Genomic DNA, 23498 nt, shown 5'->3' with positions numbered 1-23498 from the left:
CCGGTGTCATCCAGAAAAACGGATCCGGTATTATTTTTGTTTGCATTTTTAAAGGTCTGCGCATGCGCAGACTGGAAAGCCGGATCCGGCACTAATACACTTCAATGGAATATAATGCCGGCTTTCCGGCAAGTGATCAGTATTTTTGGCCGGAGGTAAAACTGCAGCATGCTGCGGTATTTTCTCCGTCCAAAAACCGTAAGAGGGACTGAACTGATGCATCCTGAACGGATTGCTCTCCCTTAAGAATGCATTAGGATAAGGCCTCATGCACGCGACCGTTGTTGTGTTCCGTGGCCGTTGTGCCGTTTTCCGTTTTTTTTGCGGACCCATTGACTTTCAATGGGTCCGTGGAAAACACGGCTAATGCACCAGTTGTCATCCGCATCCGTGATCCGTGTTTCCAGTCCATGAAAAAAATATGACCTGTCCTATTTTTTTCACGGACAACAGTCAATGGGTCTGTGAAAAAACACGGATGCACACAAGATTGTCATCCGCGTCCACGTGTCCGCGTCTGTTTTTTTCCTATCATTTGCATGGCAAACTAAACTTTGATTTTTTTTTACTTTCCTTCATGTTTGGAGATCCTCCAAAAATAAAGGAAGACACACGGAAACAAAAAAATACTGTTGTGTGCATGAGGCCTTAAACTGATCAGTTTTTTTCCGGTATTGAGCTCCTGTGACGGAACTCAATACCGGAAAACAAAAAGGATAGTGTAAAAGTACCCTTAGGGTACCTTCACATTAGCGGCAGGGGAGTCCGGCGGGTGAACAGCCTTTCGGATCCATCCTGCCGCTAGTTCACATGTGCCCCCGGACTGCCGCTCCGTCCCCATTGACTATAATGGGGGCGGAGTTCCGGCGGCAGCGCACGGCGAGAGGCAGCTGGACTAAAACTACGACATGCAGTACTTTTAGTCCGGCTGCCTCTTGCCATGCGCTGCCGCCGGAACTCCGCCCCCATTATAGTCAATGGGGACGGAGAGGCAGTCCGGGGGCACACGTGCACTAGCGGCAGGACGGATCTGACAGGAACAGCCTGCCGGACTCCCCTGCCGCTAGTGTGAAACTAGCCTTTTACGGAACGGAATTGCGGACCCATTCATTTCTATGGGGCTGCACAATGTGCGGCCCTGATCCGGAAATGCTGACCCGCACTTCCGGTTCCGCAATTTCAATCCCGAAAAAAATAGAACATGTCCTAGGCATTTAATATTAAGTGCCGGCGATGTGCGGTCCGCAAAATGCGGAACGCATATTTCTGGTGTCTGTGTTTTGCGGATCCGCAAAACACACACAGAGCCTAACTGTAGTATTACAACTATATTATTATTATTATTATTAGTGGTAGTAGTATCATTGTTATTAGTAGGAGTAGCATTACACCATTAGTAGTATTACGGTCATCATCCCTGGTGTATGATAGTATTTATTATACAGTATTATGGGGTTTAGGCCTCCATTATGTCATGCCCCTTTATAGATGATAAAAAATAAAGTTTATTTGCCTTTTCTATGCCGTTAAAAAACAATCCAGTGAAGAGTTCTGACATTTACGTACATAGCATGGCGCCACCTGGTGTTCAGAGGGTATAGCTGCTGGTGGACGCACATGCTCAGTCAGTCACTCATAGTGATCACTGCAGCGCAGCCAATAGAGACCTCCGTCTGTCCTACTTACCAGGTAGGAGCCTCCACGGGGCACTGCAGTACAGCTCAGAGGACTCTGCAGTACAGCTGTCGGCTGCCAGAGGAGGAAGGAGACAAATTCTTTCCAGCGCTTGCGCCGAGCAGCACCCAGGGTGACAGAAGCAACAAATGATATAAAAAAGTGTTTTTTATTTTAAGAGCTCTCTATGTATAATACAATAAAAGCCTTGAAGGTGAGAACGGTTCCTGGCGTTATTAGTAATGGTGGTAGAAGCATTAGGAAGATGAGCATTAATTAACTCTTTCTGTCACATTACACAGTATAGCACCCGTGAAAAAGTATTTGCCCCCTTCTAGGTGTTCCTCATTATTGGACAATTGTGACCCTGAGGGCTACATGCAGATTACATCCTGACCCAAACAACGGACGTGTGCATGAGGCCTTAGAGGATTGAAGAATCGCATAATCACGCAAAGAAAACAAACATTCTCTGTATCTCCCCCATGCTTTATACTGCAGCTCAGCTGCCCAGATTGGTTGCTATGTATAAGCACAAGCTCAGCAGGAAGTTTCCATTATGGCGAAGAGAAAATTAGCATAAACCACTAATATTTTAGGCTGAGAAGAAGGAGACTGGTTCACTTAGGCCTCTTTCACACGGGCGAGTATTCCGCGCGGGTGCAATGCGTGAGTTGAACACATTGCACCCGCACTGAATCCGGACCCATTCATTTCTATGGGGCTGTGCACACGAGCGGTGATTTTCACGCATCACTTGTGGTTTGCGTGAAAATCGCAGAATGCTCCTCTTTGTGCGTTTTTCACGCAACGCAGGCCCCATAGAAGTAAATGGGGCCACGTGAAAATCGCAAGCATCTGCAAGCAAGTGCGGATGCGGTGCGATTTTCACGCATGGTTGCTAGGAGCCGATCGGGATGGGGACCCGATCTGTATTATTTTCCCTTATAACATGGTTATAAGGGAAAATAATAGCATTCTGAATATTCTGAAAATAATAGCATTCTGAATCAATTACCTCACCGAGTCCACTTGATCGCGTAGTTGCGGATCTCTGTCTTCTTCTGTAATGTTGAGCTGCCGGCTAAGGACCTGTGGTGATGTCACATCACATGACCCAATCACATGGTCCCTCACCATGGTGATGAACCATGTGATTGGACCATGTGATGAGCACAGAGACGTCATCAAAGGACCTTTTCCTGCACACAGCAAAGAAGAAGACAGAAGAGATGCCAGCTGTGCGAACAAGTGGATTAAGGCGAGTTCAATGTTTTTTTTTAACCCCTCCAGCGCTATTGTACTATGCATTCTGTATTCAAAATGCTATTATTTTCCCTTATTACCATGTTATAAGGGAAAATAATACAATCTACAGAACACCGATCCCAAGCCCGAAATTCTGTGAAGAAGTTCGGGTTTGGGTACCAAACATGCGCGATTTTTCTCACGCGAGTGCAAAACGCATTACAATGTTTTGGACTCGCGCGGAAAAATCCCGCATTTTCCCGCAACGCACCCGCCTCTTATCCGGGCAAAAAACATGAGGCCTTAGTCTGAACGGGATGGGCCTCAATAAGGAGGAGGAGCCTGGCGGTCTACTTCATGTGATGTCATCACCCCTGAGTTTCCTGGCAGCTTTAGTTCACTCCTTCCTGATCTAAAATTCTCAGGTTTCATTCCGTCGTGCAATAATATGAATTCTCATCCTCAACAAGAAAATCTCATCGCGTATACAGTGAGAAAATACAGCGCGTGCGTCATGGTTTCCATAGTCACCGCCATGTGTCAAATGAAATGTTTCTTCCTTGAAACAATAAGAGTCTTTATCCTGTTCTTATCTATGGGTTAAGATGGCTTAGTGGTGCAGTTTACCAGGTATGTATCAGCCGAAGGGACTCAAGGGACTAGAGCTTGTAAAAGGACTAAAAATGCTGGACCCCCCTCTTCTTACAGAAACGCGCTGGACTGTTATGTGCTTATTTACTGTGGACAACGCCAGCGTAATAAGTAACATATGCAACACTGTAGGATAAATGTCTGTGTGCGCCATAAAATCTCGGACAAAGATGTCAATGGATGCTCTAAATGTCTATGTATTCAACTGGTCTGTAAACTGCAGCCACGTGCCTTGGAATAAGGGGTTAATTGCCACGCAGGCTGCAATGCTGGGCTAAGTCAGGGGGTCAGATGTACCCAAGCCCAGGTGTCCAGGAGAGTACAGCAGTCGTTGGGATAGAAAAGACCAGCCCCAATGTGTGGTAGTTAGCTAGCAAGTGGAGGTGAGTGATGCCCACAAATAGGTGCACTGCCCAGAGACGTAGATGAAGTTTGGTGCAATAATGCCCACAGCAGAGTAGTGTTCAGCCGATGCAATTGAGCATAGCGCTTCTACTCCTGGCATCTGTGAGCATCCAGAGGATCTGTGATGAGTCAGGGGAGAGGAACAGACCAGACAGTTCACCGCAGAGAGAAATGCCTGGGTTTGCCCATTGAGGGAGCCATGCACGCCACTCACTGGCTAAAAAGATCCTGAGAAAGGTCTGCCCCCTTACAAGCTGAATCAGGAGCCTCTCTAGACCTTCTCTGTCCCTGCGCTACAATACTGTTCATCCTGAGCTTTCTGGTCCATCAATATAAGATGGAGCACAAAGGCAAAGTTATGACTGTATAACAAAGCTCTATACCAGGGATCAGCAACCTCCGTCACTCCAGCTGCTGTGCCACTACAACTCCCAGGATGCACACTTACTCGGCTGTTCTTGTAACTCCAACAGAAGTGAAAGGAGGATTCTGGGAGTTGTAGTTTTAGAACAGCTGGAGTGCCGGAGGTTGCAGAACCGTGCTCCACACCATTCCACACAGCAATACGTAGGATGGAGTATCACAGTAATGTGGTGCTGGCAAAAGTGCTCGGCTTGTGAGGGGGTGACCCTCATATCTCCTTCCTTAAGGGAGGGACTATTGCCTTGCTTGTTATTGCCCCATGTAATTGCCACATTGCAGTGTCTGGTGTAACTAATGTCTGCATGCAGCATTGCCAGTCCCTGCCAGTGTGCCTGGACCGCCGGCTTGAAGGTGAAGGAGATGCCAATGTTTGTTGGGTAGTAGGATAGGTCTGATACTGCCAGTAGAGAGAGTGCCGAGTAACCACAGGAGTCTGCTGAAGGTGCACTTCGCAAGCAGTCCCGAGTACAGTCACCATGAGAGACACCGGCAGCCTGCAAGCAGAGGAAAAGAGAAATGGAGCGTCTGAGGGATGCTGCCTGAGTGCAGCCACCATGACACAGGCAGGCGAGCAACTAAAGGGACTTTAAGGCTTTGGGAGCCATTGATGGCTTGGTGTGGGCTGAAAAGGCCCTAGTCCTTAGTCGAAGTGCCTGGTACATAGTGACACATTAGTGACCATGAAGCCAATGGTTGTCTGAGGGACCAAGTGGAGCTAGGTGAGAGGACAGCTGGGCAAAGAGGGACAGTAATATTCCAACCTTGTTACCACTGTGTAACCAGTGAAGGTTCAGAAGTTACATTGTAACATCTGCGAGTTAAAGAACAACATGAATTGTTACAAAGTAAAAAGTCCTTAAGTGACCTTTCTAATAAAGACTTGGGATAGGACTGAGCAATCCTCCTTGTGGCCCTGAGACCTTACCCCTGTGTTATGCAGAGTGTTATGTCATGTCTAGGCTGCCCACTGGCAGCTGTGGGCACTTGGGCACTAGTACGAGACACTGGTATAGCGCCCACTAAATCCCATAGAGCAAGGATCAGCAACTTCCCGCACTCCAGCTATTCTGAAACTACAACTCCCAGAATCCTCCTTTCACGTCTACGGCAATTACAAGAGCAGCTGAGTAACTGTGCACGCTGGGAGTTGTGGTTTCACAACAGCTGAAGTGCCAAAGCTTGCTGATCCCTGCCATAGAGGTACAGAGATATTCCCAAACTAAGGTGCAACCCAGAGAAGGGCATATGAAACAAGAGGAGGTCCAAGTGCAGTAGAGTCAAACCTATGGCCGCATACGTTACAGCGCCGCTCTGCTGGACACTGGTAGGTGTGAACCAGAATGCAAAATCACTCCACCCTTCCTGGGTGGCTAGTCGCAGTGCCCACTTGCCTGTGAGGGTAACAAAAACTGCAGTGGAAGGAAGTTATAATATGGACTCTTCTATGTAATGATGGATGGACAGAACCCACCATTCCTTCGGGATGTCCTGCCCTATGCTGCCCCCTGGTACATTATGCCACTGGCCAGGTGGGACGCGGACATTCCCCTCAGTCGCAGGGCACATTGGCATTGCCAATTCATTCCCAAAAAATCTGAAAATTTTAAGGACATCAGCTTTCTCCGTTTTTTTGTTTCGGCAGAACCAGCGCTGACACCGTACACCCAGACGTCCGGGTCACACGCACAGCAGAGCCGTCTATATTTACTGCGCAGCCGCTCTCCCTATTGTGCAGGGTGGTGGTACCACGTACCATGTGATCTCTGTGACCCTTTTTCCAATACAGAGACATTGAATGTGCTCTCCAGTTACCCTGCGAGAGGTTAAATAACAGGGTCCTGGAGAGTGCAGACGTCAAGCTCCTCTCACAGTCCGGTCACATGTAATGAGCCCTGCACTTATCCCGGGGATCTGTGCTTCTGACGGGGCAGGAAGGGTTAACACATGGCGGTGCCCTTGACACTGAGCGTCTCCGGAGACCGCAATCTAAGAAAGTATTCCCCCGGGTGCTGGCGGCGATCTACAGATAGAACCTGCTATATGATATATGTACAGCGGGTATAACCTGGGCATCTCCTGTATATATTTATATATGTACAGCTGGTATAACCTGGGCATCTCCTGTATATAATTATATATGTACAGCCGGTATAACCTGGGCATCTCCTGTATATAATAATATATGTACAGCGGGTATAACCTGGGCATCTCCTGTATATAATTATATATGTACAGCCGGTATAACCTGGGCATCTCCTGTATATAATAATATATGTACAGCGGGTATAACCTGGGCATCTCCTGCATATAATTATATATGTACAGCTGGTATAACCTGGGCATCTCCTGTATATAATTATACATGTACAGCTGGTATAACCTTGGCATCTCCTGTATATAATAATATATGTACAGCTGGTATAAGTTATACATCTTCTGTATATAGTGATATGGAGCATGCTGGTATAACCTGGGCATCTCCTGTATATAATTATATATGTACAGCTGGTATAACCTGGGCATCTCCTGTATATAATTATACATGTACAGCGGGTATAACCTGGGCATCTCCTGTATATAATTATATATGTACAGCCGGTATAACCTGGGCATCTCCTGTATATAATAATATATGTACAGCGGGTATAACCTGGGTACCTCCTGTATATAATTATATATGTACAGCTGGTATAACCTGGGCACCTCCTGTATATAATTATATATGTACAGCTGGTATAACCTGGGCACCTCCTGTATATAATTATACATGTACAGCGGGTATAACCTGGGCATCTCCTGTATATAATTATATATGTACAGCCGGTATAACCTGGGCATCTCCTGTATATAATAATATATGTACAGCGGGTATAACCTGGGCACCTCCTGTATATAATAATATATGTACAGCCGGTATAACCTGGGTATCTCCTGTATATTATTACATATGTACAGCTGGTATAACCTGGGCACCTCCTGTATATAATTATATATGTACAGCTGGTATAACCTGGGCAGTAGTCCCTGGGTGTGATGACCTCTTCCATTGAGTGTTACTTGCTCCACCCTCAGTGTGGACACCAGGGGTACATGATGGACCTGGATGTATAATTGTTCCTATGGTAATCACATGTTGCTCGGTGTCTTCTGCCCTGAACATTGCTCTGATCGACCTTCAGAAATGACCTTGAAGTCAGATGAAAGACATGTGAGACCTGAGGCAGGAATGCTATTATCTTAGCAGTGAATTTGCACTGTGGCACAGTCATGATTACCACAGACATGGGCACCCCACCGCAGGCCACCACCCGTCCTCTCATCCTGTCCGAGTGGTGTTGCCACTTCTGCACCTTGCTACTGTCTTTATTGGTCTAACCTCATGTCATCTTCTGTATTTATTCCCCGTCCTTCACAATGTTCATTCCTATTTTGTTATGCAGGTGTTATGTACGCATGTAATGTATCTGGTTCACCAGCAGGTGGCAGCAAACACGGCAGAGCTATACTTAGATAGAATGGAACCTTCCATTCCATTCTAACCCCCCCTCTGGAGAGAGGTGGGCGAGTCCTACTTCCTGCTGGAAGGGTGGGGCAGAAGGTCTAGTTAGTCTAGCTTACCCCCTGCTAAGGGAAGGGTGTGCAGGGGCATGTCTCTGCTGGACCTGCCCATGCCAGCCAGAGCACCTTTCACCTGGATATCCTTAATCTAATTATTATCCTACCTTATAGTGCGGCCCCCACTGATGTTTTGGCACTTTTCTTTTCTTCTAAAGAACCCCCCTGTTCGTCCGCTGTGGTCCCGGTATCTTTTGGCGCCTCGTATGCTAATGAGGCGACTCGGTTATACTAGGCGTGGACTTCTCCTGGGCGCGGTTATCTTCTCCCTGGCTGTGAGCACCTCCAATCAGAGCGCCCCGCTCTTAGCCAGGGAGAAGGAACTCAAGTTCTCGCGAGAATCGCAGCTCCTTTTCCCGTGAGAACTTGTGCGTCTTCTCCCTGGCTAAGAGCGGGGCACTCTGATTGGAGGCGCTCACAGCCAGGGAGAAGATAACCACGCCCAGGAGAAATACAAGTCCACGCCTAGTATAACCGAGTCACCTCATTAGCATACGAGGCGCCAAAAGATACGGGGACCAGAGCGGACGAACGGGGGGTTCTTTAGAAGAAAAAAAAAGTGCCAAGACATCAGTGGGGGCCACACTATAAGGTAGGATAATAATTAGATTAAGGATATCCAGGTGAAAGGTCCTCTTTAAGCTCTGCTGGCCATGGAGGCCAAAGCTTGAAGCCTCAGGAGCCAGGAGGAAAGTTCCCTGGCATCAGGGGTGTTGCTAGGGTCTCAAAAGACCCGGGGCTCAAGTCCCAATGCATATGGCCCCAGTCAACGCCGCCCGCCTGCACTAGCACTAAAGACATTTTACTTGCTGCATAGACACTATCAAACATACAGGAGTATACAGCAGCTCATACCTCTCTCCTCCAGAGCCTCCCAAGTGGCGTCTCTACTGATCTTCTCTGTCATCGTCTTCTACATTAGGTCCAGAGAACTTCTGTCAGCCAGCCCTCGTCTCTGCAGAGTGTGACACATGGACATCTTAGCTTCCTCACTTTTCTATCATAATCTCCCAATCTGGAGTCCCCACAGTGTTATCCTGCTGCTCGCTGTGCCCCCCCCCCCCCCCAATACTACCCTGAAGAAATATGAGTGCCCCCATAGTAATAGTGCTCCTCGTAGTCACACCAATAGTAATTCCCTTCTAGAATGCCCACATTAGTAATACTGCCTCCTACAGAGTGCCTCCATTAGTAGAAGAGTCCTCCAGTCTTAATAATGCTCTCACAGATCCCCCAGTAGAAATAAGCCCCCCTATTGTGTCTCCAGTGGTAATAAAGCTCTCTACAGCCCCGATGTATAAACACTCCTATAGAGCCCCCTGTAGCAATCAGGACCCCAATAATGTCCTCTGTATTTATAATGCCCCCCTGCAGTGCCCCCTGTAGTTATAATGCCCCCTGCAGTGCCCCCTGTAGTTATTATGCCCGCTGCAGTGCCCCCTGTAGTTATAATCCCCCCTGCAGTGCCCCCTGTAGTTATAATGCCCCCTGCAGTGCCCCCTGTAGTTATAATCCTCCCTGCAGTGCCCCCTGTAGTTATAATCCTCCCTGTAGTGCCCCCTGTAGTTATAATGCCCCCTGCAGTGCCCCTGTAGTTATTATGCCCGCTGCAGTGCCCCCTGTAGTTATAATCCCCCCTGCAGTGCCCCCTGTAGTTATAATGCCCCCTGCAGTGCCCCCTGTAGTTATAATGCCCCCTGCAGTGCCCCCTGTAGTTATAATCCTCCCTGCAGTGCCCCCTGTAGTTATAATCATCCCTGTAGTGCCCCCTGTAGTTATAATCCTCCCTGTAGTGCCCCCTGTAGTTATAATGCCCCCTGCAGTGCCCCCTGTAGTTATAATGCCCCCTGCAGTGCCCCCTGTAGTTATAATGCCCCCTGTAGTTATAATGCCCCCTGCAGTGCCCCCTGTAGTTATAATCCTCCCTGTAGTGCCCCTTGTAGTTATAATCCCCCCTGTAGTGCCCTCAGAAATTATAATTCCTCAGACATTCCAACATACAGACCCAATAACATAATTTCCCTCCCTCCACCATACAGTCCCATGTAAATAACATCACGCCATCTCTCCTGCCTCCTCCAACATACAGTCCCATGTACAAAACATAATTCCCTCCCAAACCGCCTCCATCATACAGTTCCATGTAAGGCTCCATGCACATGAATGTAAAAAAATAAAATAAAATAGGCGTTTAGAAGCAGACGCTCTGTCATAACCATTGTCTAACCCTTTGTGCGTCCATTTTCTCGCCATCTGGCTGAATAGATGAATTTCGTTGGCTTATCCCAACCCCCATAATGGCCCCAGTTGTAAATAATGTCCCTCATAGTGGCCGCCAGCATTAATAATATTGACTGCAAAAAAAAAACTATCCACTTTCACGCGCGGGGACACTCGCTCCTCACTGGATGCAGCAGGACCTGATGTGATCGTGTGATGTCATCACGCTGGGAGCGCAGGTCCATCTGCACCAACGAGGAGTCTGTGTCCCTGTGCTTTGGATGAGGCGAAATATCATTTATTCGCACTGTACCTGTTTTTATCAGCTGTTAAACGGACACGCTCCTGTCTAGACGGCTGGTCAAAATGGCCCCATTGATTTCACGGCCAAAAATAGGACATGTCCTATTTTTTGTTGGCCGCTATTTACTAGACCTTTAAAAAAACAAAAAACAGCCGTGGGAACAGCCACATAGACTGCAATTGGTTATACATGGACGCTACTTAAACTGCGATCACATGACCTAAATAACCTCACTCTCCTCCAAGATACAGTCCCATGTAAATAACATCGCTCCCCGCCCTTCAGCCCCTCCAACATACAGTCCCATGTAAATATCACTCCCCTCCCTTCAGCCTCTTCAATATACAGTTCACATGTAAATAACACCCCTCCCTTCAGCCCTAACATACAGTCCCATGTAAATAACATCACTCCCTTCCATTCAGCCCCTTCAATATACAGTTCACATGTAAATAACACCCCTCCCTTCAGCCCTAACATACAGTCCCATGTAAATAACATCACTCCCCGCCCTTCAGTCCCTCCAACATAAAGTCCCATGTAAATAATATCACTCCCTTCCCTTCATCCACTCCAACATACAGTCCCATGTAAATAACATCACCCCCCTCCCTTCAGCCCCTCCAACATACAATCCCATGTAAATAACATCACCCCCCCCCCCTCCCTTCAACATACAGTCCCATGTAAATAACATCACTCTCTCAACCAAGCAGGGAGGTAGTGTGAGAGAGCAGAACTACAACTCCCAGCATTGCTCTGGCTCTCCCACTGTATCCATCTCTTCACTTACCTCTCCTCAGTCACAGAAGCCATCACAGTCAGGGTCTTCTCCACTAGTTCTCCTCTTCACAGCTTAGCTCCGCCCCATCACATGACGGTGACATCATCGAAGGTCCTTCTCCACCACTGAGCTCTGCCTCTAGCACAGATCACCTGACTGTGATGTCATCACAGGTCCTTCAGCCCCTGCAGTGCATCCCTGGTTAGTAGTTCATTAGCAGGCAGGACATTTGGGGCCCTGGGACAAAACATCAGGGGCCCAGGCCCCGAATGTTTTAACCTAGTGACGCCCCTGCCTGGCATTATCATAAGTCAGACCAAACAGACAAGTGCAGCATACAGAAGTAACAGTATATTAAGCAAGCCTGTCAGTACAGCAGAGAGAGAGAGAAAGCAAGCAGAGTTATTGAAGAAGCCTGCCAGTTTCATACAAAAGCCTGCAGGGACCAAGACAAAGACTGTTTCTGATGAACGTTTACTCAAGTAAAGCTGCTGCTTATCTACATACAAGGTCTGGACTCCCCCCTATTTATTGCTTTGGAGCCAAAGCCTGGGGTCCAGGCGTATCCAGGTAGGAGCACCGTGACACACATAAAGAGACATTTTAGGCCGCACTATACTACTCGGCATTCCTACTTCTGGCACGCGTTTTAGATATAGCGGGCCCTAAGGGGGAGGCTGCCTGTTGCAATTGGCGTCACAAACAGGATTTACTTTACAGATTTGACATAACACCCCTTAAAAATGACTTTACTACGTTTACTGCGGAGCGACAGCTGCAGTAAAGTGCGTGCCGGCATCCGAGGGGTTAATCAGCCATCTTTGCCAGTGATTGCGTATGTTCTTCTTGTACCTCAAGAGCGGGAAAACAAGAAGACGCCAAGACCAAGCGCAGGAAAAGACAGCACTGCCCACAGGGAACCTCCCAGTGCAAATGAAGGAAGTTAAAACTCTGCCCCTAAAACTCCTCCTCCCTTACAAGGTTGCGTTAGCCAAGAGGAAGACAAGATGGCGCGTCCTCTGCGGCCTAACTGGAGTGAGATGGTGTGGGGCGACGAGCCCGAAATGCAGGCTGCACTGAAAGAGATCCGACTATCACAAGTGCAGCGGGGAACAAAGAAGAGGTCCGAGGTGTCCGCCGTGCCGGCTGGTGCGGTGGAGGTGGCCGGTGTGTTCACTCCGCCGCCCAGGAAGAGCGGGTCGTTCGCCAAGCTGAACCAGATGGTCCCAAGAGAAGTTACAGCTCACGCTCGGACCATGTGGGAGTACACAAAGGCCATTGAGGACTGGGTGGTCCAAGTCCTGGACCACCCACGGCCAGGAGACCCAGAGCTGGAGTGCCGCCGGGGCACTGTCATCTGGTTTTCAGTGGAGCGAGGGAGAAGCTTCCTGGCGGATGACGAAAATGGTGAGGAGTTGTTCGTGGGCCGCAGATCTGTGAAACGCCCCTACCTGCCCGAGGCATGTCACAGCTTGTATGCGGGGAACCACGTAGAATACACTCCCATAGACTCCCTCAAGGGTCCGTTCGCCACCGTGGTAATCCTCCTATCCAAGCCCCTTGTCCTGTTGCTGGTACTGGAGTACTGGCAGGAGGATCCAGCTGCCGCAGGCTGCGTACGCTGCCTCCAGGAGACTGGGGAATGGGGTCCTCCGCTTCCAAGAGAAGACCCAGCCTCAGCCAGAGCTCCTGATCCCGGGTATGCCCCCGCCTTCAGCTGGGAAGCTTCTCAGCAGTTGCATTCTTGTACAATCCAAATGTGGTAAATTACCAGTTGCCGTGGAAAATGGCATCAGCCACAGCAAGAAAACCAAGACCTCCTAACCACCACTGGAGGATCTTCTACCACAGCCCCTACAACCGGAGATTCTCAGTTCATCTACCCCAGCAGGAGGTTCCGGTCCTGTGAAGCAACGAATTGCTGCCGCTATGGCTAGTGTGACCACCCGGTCTTTATCTAAGTCTTTCAGCTTAGGTCAGCAGAGCACCACCGTGGCAGCCAGCCTGGCTTACAAGAGGCAGGAGCGCCCTCTGATGTCCTTTAGCAGCAGCGGTGAAGAGGACTTCAGGTACCTCCTCTAAGGAGACCCTCCATTGGATCCTGAAGAGAAAGCATGGACTAATGGGAACCACATCTTGGACTACTCTTGACGGATGAGGATGTGTTAGCTATGTCGTTTGTTTGTTTGTTGCCCATGGTTTGGTCCTCATCCAGATGGACGTTTGTCAGGACTCCCCCCATCTGCAGAAACATTCCAAGTTGCGCACATCTGCGCCCGATTTCTTTTTTCCCCCCTTCTCAGGTTAAGTGGGAGCCACTCTAGCTCAAAGGGTTCTCATTACCATCGCTGCTATTTTCCCCTTCTATCCATGTGTGACGATCGTCTGCCGCCCCGACTGGGTGCCTCCGCCGAACGATGGCATCTCCAGCAGCCCCAGTGACGGTTCAGGCCGTCACACAAAGGACTTTTGCACTACTTGTCCCAGTATTGGTGCACTTGTTCCGGCCGCACTGAAGGAAAAGACTTTACTGTGAATTTAATTGCACTATGCTATTGCATTATATATTTGCACTGTGTTTTTGCGCTAACCCTTTTCAAGTTTCAGCAACTTTCAAGTATTTAGCCCATTGTACAGACTCTCTTACAGGTACCGCAATGTGACCAAGTATGGACTACAAATGGACTCAGGACTCTATGCAGTTAGCCAGATAGCTAGCGTCCTCACTTTATTGCTCATATGGACTGCCTCTGAGGACGTCAATGTAGAGTCACAAGCAGGTCTAACAACGTCAAGGGTAACCCCGCTGCAAAAAATGTTTGTGTAGAGGGATCCGCCCTTGCGGGAGATAACCGGCTCCTCCTCCTACTTCGGTGTGTCCTAAGGATTAGTGCGCAGTCTTATGGATATGTATGTTTAGCTACCTGTTCAGTCATCAAGGTGATGAAGCGTAAAGCATTATAAGGCCTTGGTGCTTGGAAGGGATTACAGGATGAAGCCACCCTTCTATTTGCGGGCATCTCATAGTATCGTGGAGGGATTACAGTACATGACACCCCCATGCTCCACATACGTCGTGGAGTATTTGAGCACTTTGTACAGACCTCTTGGTTCACTGGTTATTACCGAGAGGGCAAACTGTGAATAGACACCCTACTCATACGGGCAGGAACCTAGTGGTAGCCGTTGCTATGTCAGTCTATGTGTGTATGTAATAGTCTATAGCAGGGGTCGGCTACCTCCGGAACGCAGGCCGTATTTGACTGGCAACGCACTGCACCTTTAATTTTTTACAAATCAGACTCGTTACACAGAGTCTGCTAGGTCCGCCCGCATGCTTCCCGCGGTGCCAACCAGCTACAAGACTTCACTGCCTCACGTTGGCTGGCTGAGTACTGATGCGCTACACAGAACCCATGACCAGGGCCCGCCCCTCACGCTTCCCGCCGTGCCAGCCATTTTCAGACTCCGCTACCTCACGGGCTGGCTGTTGTACCGTTAATGTTCTTCAACTGCTGTTCTACTTGTGCAGCTGACAGCATAGAGATGGGATCTATGATGCAGGTGACAGGGATGGGAGTAATAGTGACACTTAAGGAGATGGGAGTAGTAGTGGCACAGGTAACAGCAGGGGGTAAGGAGTAGTAGTGGGATAGGGGACAGCAGGGGATGATGTGCTGGGGCAGTCAGATGGAAGGTTGATAGTAAGCTTGGTGAATGGGGGAAGGTTTGTGACTAAATTCGGGCTGGGTAGGATGGTGAGCCTGCATGTGACTGCTGGGGGCTATGGGGGGACAATGTGGGGCAAGCATCTGACAACTTTAGGTGGGTGGGGGAATGGTGAGCCTGCATATAACTGCTGGGAAAAATGGGGGGACAATGTGGAGCGAACTGACAACTTTGGGGGTGTTGGAAGATAGCGAGCCTGCATATGATTGCTGGGGGGGATGGGGGAGCAAACTTCTGACAACTTTTGGGGGGGTGGGAGGATGTTGAGCCTGTATGTGACTGCTTGGAGTAATGGGGGGTCAATGTGGCCAAGCTTCTGACAAGTTTGGGGGGTGGGAGAATGGTGAGCCTACATGTGATTGCTGGGGGAGAGGAATGGGGAGCAAGCTTTAGGGGGTGTGGAGGTTGGTGACCCTATATGCGACTGCCGGAGGGACCTAAAAGTCTCCTCATATGAACTAAAGCTGGATCGTCTTTGCAAAGAAAGTCAGGGATAAGGGTCGCATTGAGTGGTACGTAAAACACATTTTTAGTTTTTTTTGTCCCATGAAGTTTGTGTTATATGACTTTCCTGTATCGCCCGGCACGCTGAGCGCTTCAACTTAGATTTTTTTTTTTCTTAAATTGGCATTCCGTCCGAAAAAGGTTGCCGACCCCTGATCTATAGTCTCATGCAGCACTTTAACCTTCCTTGGGTACCCTTAGAGCACAACCTAAGCACAAGCTGAGGACGGCTTGGTTTTAAGTAAGGGGGAATGTAACAACCCTGAGTGCTGTTGCCACTTCTGCACCTTGCTACTGTCTTTATTGGTCTAACCTCATGTCATCTTGTGTATTTTTCCCAGGTCCTTTACAATGTGCATTCCTATTTTGTTATGCAACTGTTATGTTCACGTGTAATGTGCCTGGTTCACCAGCAGTTGGCAGCAAACCCGACATAGCTATACTTAGATAGAATGGAACCTTCCATTCCATTCTAACCTCCCCTCCCCCTCTGGAGAGAGGTGGGGCAGAAATTCGAGTCAGTCTGACTTACCACCTGCTAAGGGAATGGTGTGCAGAGGCACGTCTCTGCTGAACGTGCCCATGCCAGCCAGAGCACCTTAAGCTCTGCTGGCCATGGAGGCCAAAGCTTGAAGCCTCAGGAGCGAGGAGGAAAGTTCCCTGGCAAACCAAAGAGACCAGTGCAGCATACAGAAGTAACAGTATATTAAGCAAGCCTGTCAGTACAGCAGAGAGAGAGAAAGCAAGCAGAGTTATTGAAGAAGCCTGCCAGTTTTATTCTAAAGCCTGCAGGGACCAAGACAAAGCTTGAAGACTGTTTCTGATCAACGTTTATTCAAGTAAAGCTGCTGTTTACCTACATACAAGGTATGGACTCAAGTAATTTTTTCAAATCCCTCAATTATCCCCCCTATTTATTGCTTCGGAGCCAAAGTCTGGGGTCCAGCTGTATCCAGGTAGGAGCACCGTGACACACAAAGAGACATTTTATGCCGCACTATACCACTCGTCATTCCTACATCTGGGACGCGTTTTAGATATAGAGGGCCATAGGGGGAGGCTGCCCGTTGCAGAAGCAGATGTGAGGAGAGATCTGAGGTGGAAACAGGGAAGTCTGGAGATGTCTATGGCTATGGAGGACATGATAATGGTCTCTAACCTGTTGCTCTCCAGCTGTTGCAATACTACAACCCCCAGCATGATCGTTCAGATCTTAAAGCTATACACACATTACTTTTATGGAGAGACTGATGGGATTAGTGGAGCTTCACACATTGGGAAAAAAAAAGACTTGACAGAAGCTGAAGAAAAACAGGTTAGACTGCCTTCAAAGTCAGGGAGGGATGAAGGAAAAAGTAATAAATGGACAAAGAATAGAATGCTAGGAAATACTGTCCACTGACACTTGGCATGAAGTGAACTGAAGGTGCTGCCTATTTCTTAGAAGACAAGAGCCTCCTTCTCTGAGCTCCTCGTGTCCTTCACATAAGGTCATCTCAATCAGCTGCTGCTTCTCCTGGAAGAACCTCTCATGTGAACACATTCCTGACGATCAGATACCGGAGAATTGGAATTTGTACATCATGCAGTGTTCTAGAGACCTTTGAAGGGGACATGAAATCCCATGGTCTGGTGGGTATGATCCTCATGTTTGGGTACAGACTTGCCCCTAATACTCTCATCCTCTTCATGTGGAGCTCGGCCGCGGTGATTAACCTCATTTTGTTTCCTGCACCAGACAACAACACGTACAAAAATGGGATTATACATCTGTCACGGACCAGTGACTTTCAAAAGGCAAACTCTGCGGGTAAAGTCAGGGCACCCCAGAAACGTCATCACGTGGCCCTATGGACAAGGTGGTCTACACAGAAACAGGGGCCCATGCCAAAGATCAGAATGGACCTAAACCCTCTTGAGCCACCAAAATTACAGACACTTTGATTAAAGTCAAATGGAATTCATCTCCTATTCCTATTGCTAAGATTTCTGCTTGCTGTCAATGAATGGGACAGCAGGGGGGCCTAGATGTGATTTAGAGGAAGGCCAAGCTCACCACAGATATTAAAGGGGTTATCCAATATCACAAACTGCCCCCCCCCCCCCCCGTGTGCCAGGCCCCTCAGATGGAATATACTTACCCCCTGAGCTGCTCCTGGTCCCCCCACCACCCTTGCTGCTTCTCCCTGTACACGGGTGAAAACATCCGGTGTGGGGGGGAGCAGCCAATGGCAGGCGGGGACATGGACGAGCCTCCCAAGCAACACCCATGATGCTAGGGAGGCTCGTCCCCGCCTGCCAATGGCTGCTTTCCCCCCCCCCCCCGCACCGGATGTTTTCACCCGTATACAGGGAGAAGCAGCAAGGGTGGTGGGGGGACCAGGAGCGACTCAGGGGGTAAGTATATTCCTTCTGAGGGGCCCGGCACATGGGGGGGGGCAGTTTGTGATATTGGATAACCCATTTAAAGGAGTTTCCACTTTAGGGATCATGCACACAAGCGTATTTTTTCCGTGTCCATTCCGTTTTTTTTTTCCAGACCATTCATTTCAATGGGTCCGCAAAAAAACAGAAGTTACTCCGTGTGCATTCCGTTTCCGTATGTTCGTATTTCCGTTCCACCAAAAAGATAGAACATGTCCCATTATTGTCCGCATTACAGACAAGGAAAGGACTGTTCTATTAAGGGCCGGATGTTCCATTCTGCAAAATCCGGAATGCACACAGAGGTCATCCTTTTTTTTTGTGAATCCATTTTTTGCAGACCGGTCGTGTGCATGAGCCCTAAAAGTCAGTGGAAACGCTGAGATGTCCCCCGTGCCCTCATTTTCCCCCTCTATCTGCACTTGCCCTCGTTTCGGGCCCGCGGCGGCGCTCGGGGATGGTTCACTTTAACATATTCTCATGAGTGTTAACCAGATTGAGAATGCAGGACGGCTGCCCAGAGGATAATCCTCTTCTGGGTACTGCTCTGTGGAAACAATGCGGGAAGGTGAGATTAGCCAGGTTCCTGTATGCCACTACTGGGCACGGGGGGCACTGGGAATGTCACAACCTGTGCTGGTGGGTAGATAAAAACTGATTTCCATTCAAGGAGGGAAGCCGGCCAGATAGCGCATATTATGTGTGGCCTTAGAGGATCCTGGGAAGCCTGAGGAAGGGGGATGGGGGGGGGGGGGTGAGGCTGGCACAGACTTGGCGCACAGGCTTCTCTAGTAGCTGCAGGCACTTTGCCAGTTTCCAGATAAACAAGTTACGCCACAAGAACGGGTGAAACATTAAAGAGACACTCAGGTAAAACGTTAACCCACCGCTGTTCTGGGGGGGGGGGGGTCAGAGGTTTTCGAGCATGCTCCCCTATAGGGTATGTTGGCATAGCGGGCACCTGACGGCACAAACTGAGAAGAAAGAGGTACTATATTGAGCACATGGACGTCACTGAAGATCTTCAAAATTGGGGGTCAAAGATACCAAAACACTCATCTCATGGGGGGCACGCTCATTCTGCAGCCTTGCTCGTGGTGACTAATGTCGTCAGAGAGCAGCGGTCGTGTTGCAGCAGTGTAAAGCAGAGAGCTGCAGCGGTTTATGGGTTAAATCTGTCCACAGATCTTGAGTTGTATCACAGTCACCTCCAAAGGTCCGTTAAAAATTAGGGCTAGTTGCTGTTACCAGGGAGAAGTGAATCGTGGGAGCTTTACATGGCAAATATTCATTGTTTCCTGGGACAACCAGCAGAAGTCTGAGCACAGCTCTGGAGGGTAAAAATTATGGAAACTCAGGTAGAAGCTCAGTCCATGCACAATCCACAGTTACATTGTATCTCTTCCTCTGTGACTTTGTTGTGTCTTGACCTCGTCACATGTTACCGTACAGATCCTTACTTGTTGGCCCTCGTCGTGTAGCTGGCAGCTCGCAGCAGCTCTGGTTGTTCCACAGTAGGTCAGAAGTGGACTCCTCATCTGGGCACCAAAGGCCAATAAGCCCATGATACATGTAAGATGCTGACATGATCTTGTTTTCTGCATCTGATGTCTCCAGGTCCGAACAAGGGCCTCACAAGCGAAGACGTGCACCCCGCCTATATGATACCCCCAGTCTAGTGGGTAATGATAGTAATACAGAATCACAGCGCCACCTGGTGGTCACCACACACCTACAGCAAGGCTGTTATTACTCTGCAGCCTTGGTGAAACTACAACTCCCAACATGTCCTCACTGGATAGGTCATATTCTTGCACATCCAGAGACCAAGACGTGTCCTGACCGCACTCTGCTTCCACAGCTCTGCGGCTCGTTACAATGTAAGGCCTCATGCACACGGCCGTTGTTTTGGTCCGCATCCGAGCCGCAGTTCACTTCACACTCCGTGTGCTGTCCGCATCCGTATCTCCGTTCCGTGGCCCCGGAAAAAAATATAACATGTCATATTCTTTTCCGTTTTGCAGACAAAAATAGACATTTCTACAATGGACCACCCGTTCCGTTCCGCAAATTGCGGAAGGCACAGGAGCGGCTTCAGTGTTTTGTGGATCTGCAATTTGCGGACCGCAAAAAAACGGAACGGTCATGTGCATGAGGCCTATCTGTGCAGGAAATCCTCTTCCAACTAAATACAGCGACCATAATCTGTCTCCTTTCTTACATTCCAGGCTGGTTCTCTTAGGCCTCTTGCACACGACTGTATGGATTTTTCAGTATTTAGCGGTCCGCAAAAAATGGATCTGCAAAAAATACGGATGACTTCTGTGTGCATTCTGTTTTTTGAGGAACAGAACAGCTGGCCCCTGATAGAACAGTCCTATCCTTGTCCGTTATGCTGCATGCACACGACCATATGTGTTTTGCGGTCCGCCCAAAAAAACGGATGACGTTCCTTATGGCATCCGTTTTTTTTGCAGATCAATTGTAATAATGCCTATCCTTATCCGCAAACTAGAAAAAAATAGGACATGCACTATTTTTTTTTGCGGGGCAACAGAACGGACATACTGATGCAGACAGCACACGGTGTGCTGTCCGTGTTTTTTGCGGACCCATTGAAATGAATGGGTTCACATCCTATCCGCAAAAAAACCCAGAACGGACATGGAAACAAACAACGCTCGTGTGCATGTAGCCTTATGCGGACAAAAATAGCACATGTTCTATCATTGAACGAAATGTAAAAACGGAAACGGAAGTCATACGGAGTACCTTCCGTTTTTTTGGCGGATCCATTGAAATGAATGGTTCCGTATACGTAATGCAAAAAACAGACCGTAAACGGAAAAAAAATGTTCGTGTGTAAGAGGCCTTACCCTCATGGATATGTTGTAACAAAACCTCAGCTGTGAGCAGCGTTCGGTCAGGAAGGATTCGCAGCCTCGCGTTGTAAATAAAAGCGGTCGTCTCACAAATGGAAAACTCTTTTCTCACTTAGGCCTCTTTCACACGGGCGTGGCGGATTAGGTCCGGATGCGTTCAGTGAAACTCGCACCATTTTGCAAGCAAGTTCAGTCCGTTTTGTCTGCGATTGCGTTCAGTTGTTAATTTTTTTCCGCGCGGGTGCAATGCGTTTTGATGCGTTTATCACGCGCGTGATAAAAAACTAAAGGTTTACAAAACAACATCTCCTAGCAACCATCAGTGAAAAACGCGCTTGCTTGCGGATGCAATGCGTTTTTCACGCAGCCCCATTCACTTCTATGGAGCCAGGGCTGCGTGAAAAACCCAGAATATAGAACATGCTGCGATTTTCACGCAACGCACAAGTGATGTGTGAAAAACAACGCTCATGTGCACAGACCCATTGAAATGAATGGGTCAGGATTCAGTGCGGGTGCTATGCGTTCACGTCACGCCTTGCACCCGCACGGAAAACTCGCTCGTGTGAAAGGGACCTTAGTCGTTCATCCGTGAAGGATCTGTGTGTCCGTTTTTTGCCCTCCCCATGTCATCCTCATTCCATGGATAGTTCTAGGCTGAAAATTAAAAGGGTTTTCTGGGATTTTCATATTGATGGCCTATCCTCAAGGTAGGTCATTAATATTAGATTGGCAGGGGTCTGCTTTCCGGTACCAAGGGGTGCACCTAGCCATTCTGCTGCCTGAGGTGGAAACTGAAACGGCGCTCCTCCCTTCCCAACGCCAATTTCTTAACCTAACCCCTTCCCTTCAGCCCATGGCCCTTCGGCTGCCCCCCTCTTGCCCCCACCTGGTGCTGCCTGAGGCGATCGCCTCACCTGGCCTCATCGGTGGTGCACCCCTGCCGGTACCCCCTACCCAATCAGCTGTTTGAGGAAGCCATGTGGTTCCAATGAGCGCTTTGGACCTGAGCTGCAGCAATGAACATTACATCACATGGGCCTAGAAAGAGGTCTACACCCGGGCTTGACAAGTTTCCTTGGAATCTAGGAGCAAGCTAAAAAAGTTAGGAGCCCCCCCCCCCCCCTTGTATTAAAATGATTGGTGGGCGCCCTCCCCCCCCCTCCCCCAGTATTAAAGGGAGTCTGTCATCAGCATTTCACTTTTTTAACCCTTCCCATAGCTCCCTAGCATGCTTACAGTTAATAAAAACATTACCTCTGGCATCAATCCTGGACTTATAAAACCATCAAAAACGATCTTTATAACATGCAAATCAGGGCTCGCAAGTGCCCAGGGGCGGCGTTACCCTCGTAGGTGCCCTGCTAGCTCAGCCTTTTCATTGCTTCCCCCCGCCCCTTCCTACCCTCCGCCCGCCCATCCTTTCCCTCAGACCGCCTATCTACCAACTGGTTATTCCGCCGAGATCCCGCGCCTGCGCACTCATTCCTTTGGCCGGCGCATGCGCACTGCGATGCCCATTCCTTGTATCCCAAGCAGCTCACCTCGTCCTGCAGTCGCAGAGTCACAGTTCTGAGGAGAAGGAGGAGACGCGCCGCAGCGATGAGGAGCCTGAGCGGTATGACGAGGACAGCCTGAGCCAGTAGCGGTCCTCTTCACTGTAGTCTGGGGTGGGAAGCATGAGGGGCGGGCCTAGTAGACGCGGACTCCTGCATGACGCCGCGTCTACTCTAAACTTAAAGTGATACTGCGCCCGGCTGCTGGTGTGCTGGGCCTATTTTCAAGCAGGGGCAAATACCCAGGCGCCAGGACAAAATTCCTGATCGCCATGGCGACCTGGCGCCTGGGATTTGTCGAGCCCTGGCCTACGCGCTCATGGAGTACTGTGGCCTCTTCCATCAGTGGGGGTGCCAGGAGTCGGACCCCTGCCGATTTCATATTGATGACTAGAGATAAGCGAATCGAAGTGGAATTCGATCCGTATTTCAGGAAAAATTTGATTCGCACCGAATCCAAATTTCCTCACGCTACGTGGTAACAAATCAAAATTTTTTCCTAAAATGGCTGCTGCACGTGTGAGGACATGGAGCAAGGACATGGGGCAATACCAAATATGTCTCATTTATTTCATATTTTACTAATTTTGCACTGCAAAAGCCTGCTTTATGGAAAAAGGTCATTTTTGTGTCACCACACAGCTTGCTGATTTGTGGGACAAGTTATAGTTCTTTTTAGCATTATTTGGGGATATATATATACAAAACTATATATATTTTTTTGTTTTATTACTTTTTTTTTGTCAGTAAATCAACTATTATTTTTACTTTTTGCCATGCAATATCAATGTTATATTATCCGTGTTACCTGATGGTGCCATGGTCACTATTGTCTGTGGCAGGGATGGTCAACCTGTGGCCCTTCAGATGTAGGCTGTCCAGGCATTGCTGGGAGTTGTAGTTTGGAGGGCTGCAGGTTGGGCATTCCTGGTCTGTGGCATCTGAGGGGTTAAACAGCCAGAATCAAATAACTCACAACTGCCCTGGATCTGACAGGACAGTCCTGGATTTTAGTGGCTGTACCATGGTCACGGAATGGCTGAGGTATATCCAGTCTCTGCATCCTTATGTCTGCTCGA

At 48.8% G+C, this 23498-nt stretch overlaps 1 protein-coding gene across 5 annotated transcripts in view; it reads right to left on the bottom strand.

The window, feature by feature from the left end:
* GRAMD1A (GRAM domain containing 1A) overlaps positions 1–23498 on the bottom strand; it is a 147597-nt gene that overhangs the window by 95332 nt on the left and 28767 nt on the right. Inside the window, exons 1-2 of one of the 5 annotated variants that reach the window (XM_044282534.1) lie at positions 10550–10727; positions 8872–8971 (exon numbers count right to left, since the gene is read on the bottom strand). The exons of 3 other annotated variants lie outside the window; for them this stretch is intronic. The gene's annotated coding sequence lies outside the window, so the exon portion shown is untranslated. Of the gene's footprint in view, positions 1–7411; positions 7574–8871; positions 8972–10549; positions 10728–23498 lie in introns of those variants that run through there. One more of the 5 variants, XM_044282535.1, reaches the window with a different exon arrangement.

The sequence above is a fragment of the Bufo gargarizans genome, chromosome 2 (genome assembly GCF_014858855.1).
Source record: "Bufo gargarizans isolate SCDJY-AF-19 chromosome 2, ASM1485885v1, whole genome shotgun sequence".
Taxonomy (NCBI): Eukaryota; Metazoa; Chordata; class Amphibia; order Anura; family Bufonidae; genus Bufo; species Bufo gargarizans.
This window is presented reverse-complemented; position numbering and strand designations above follow the sequence as displayed.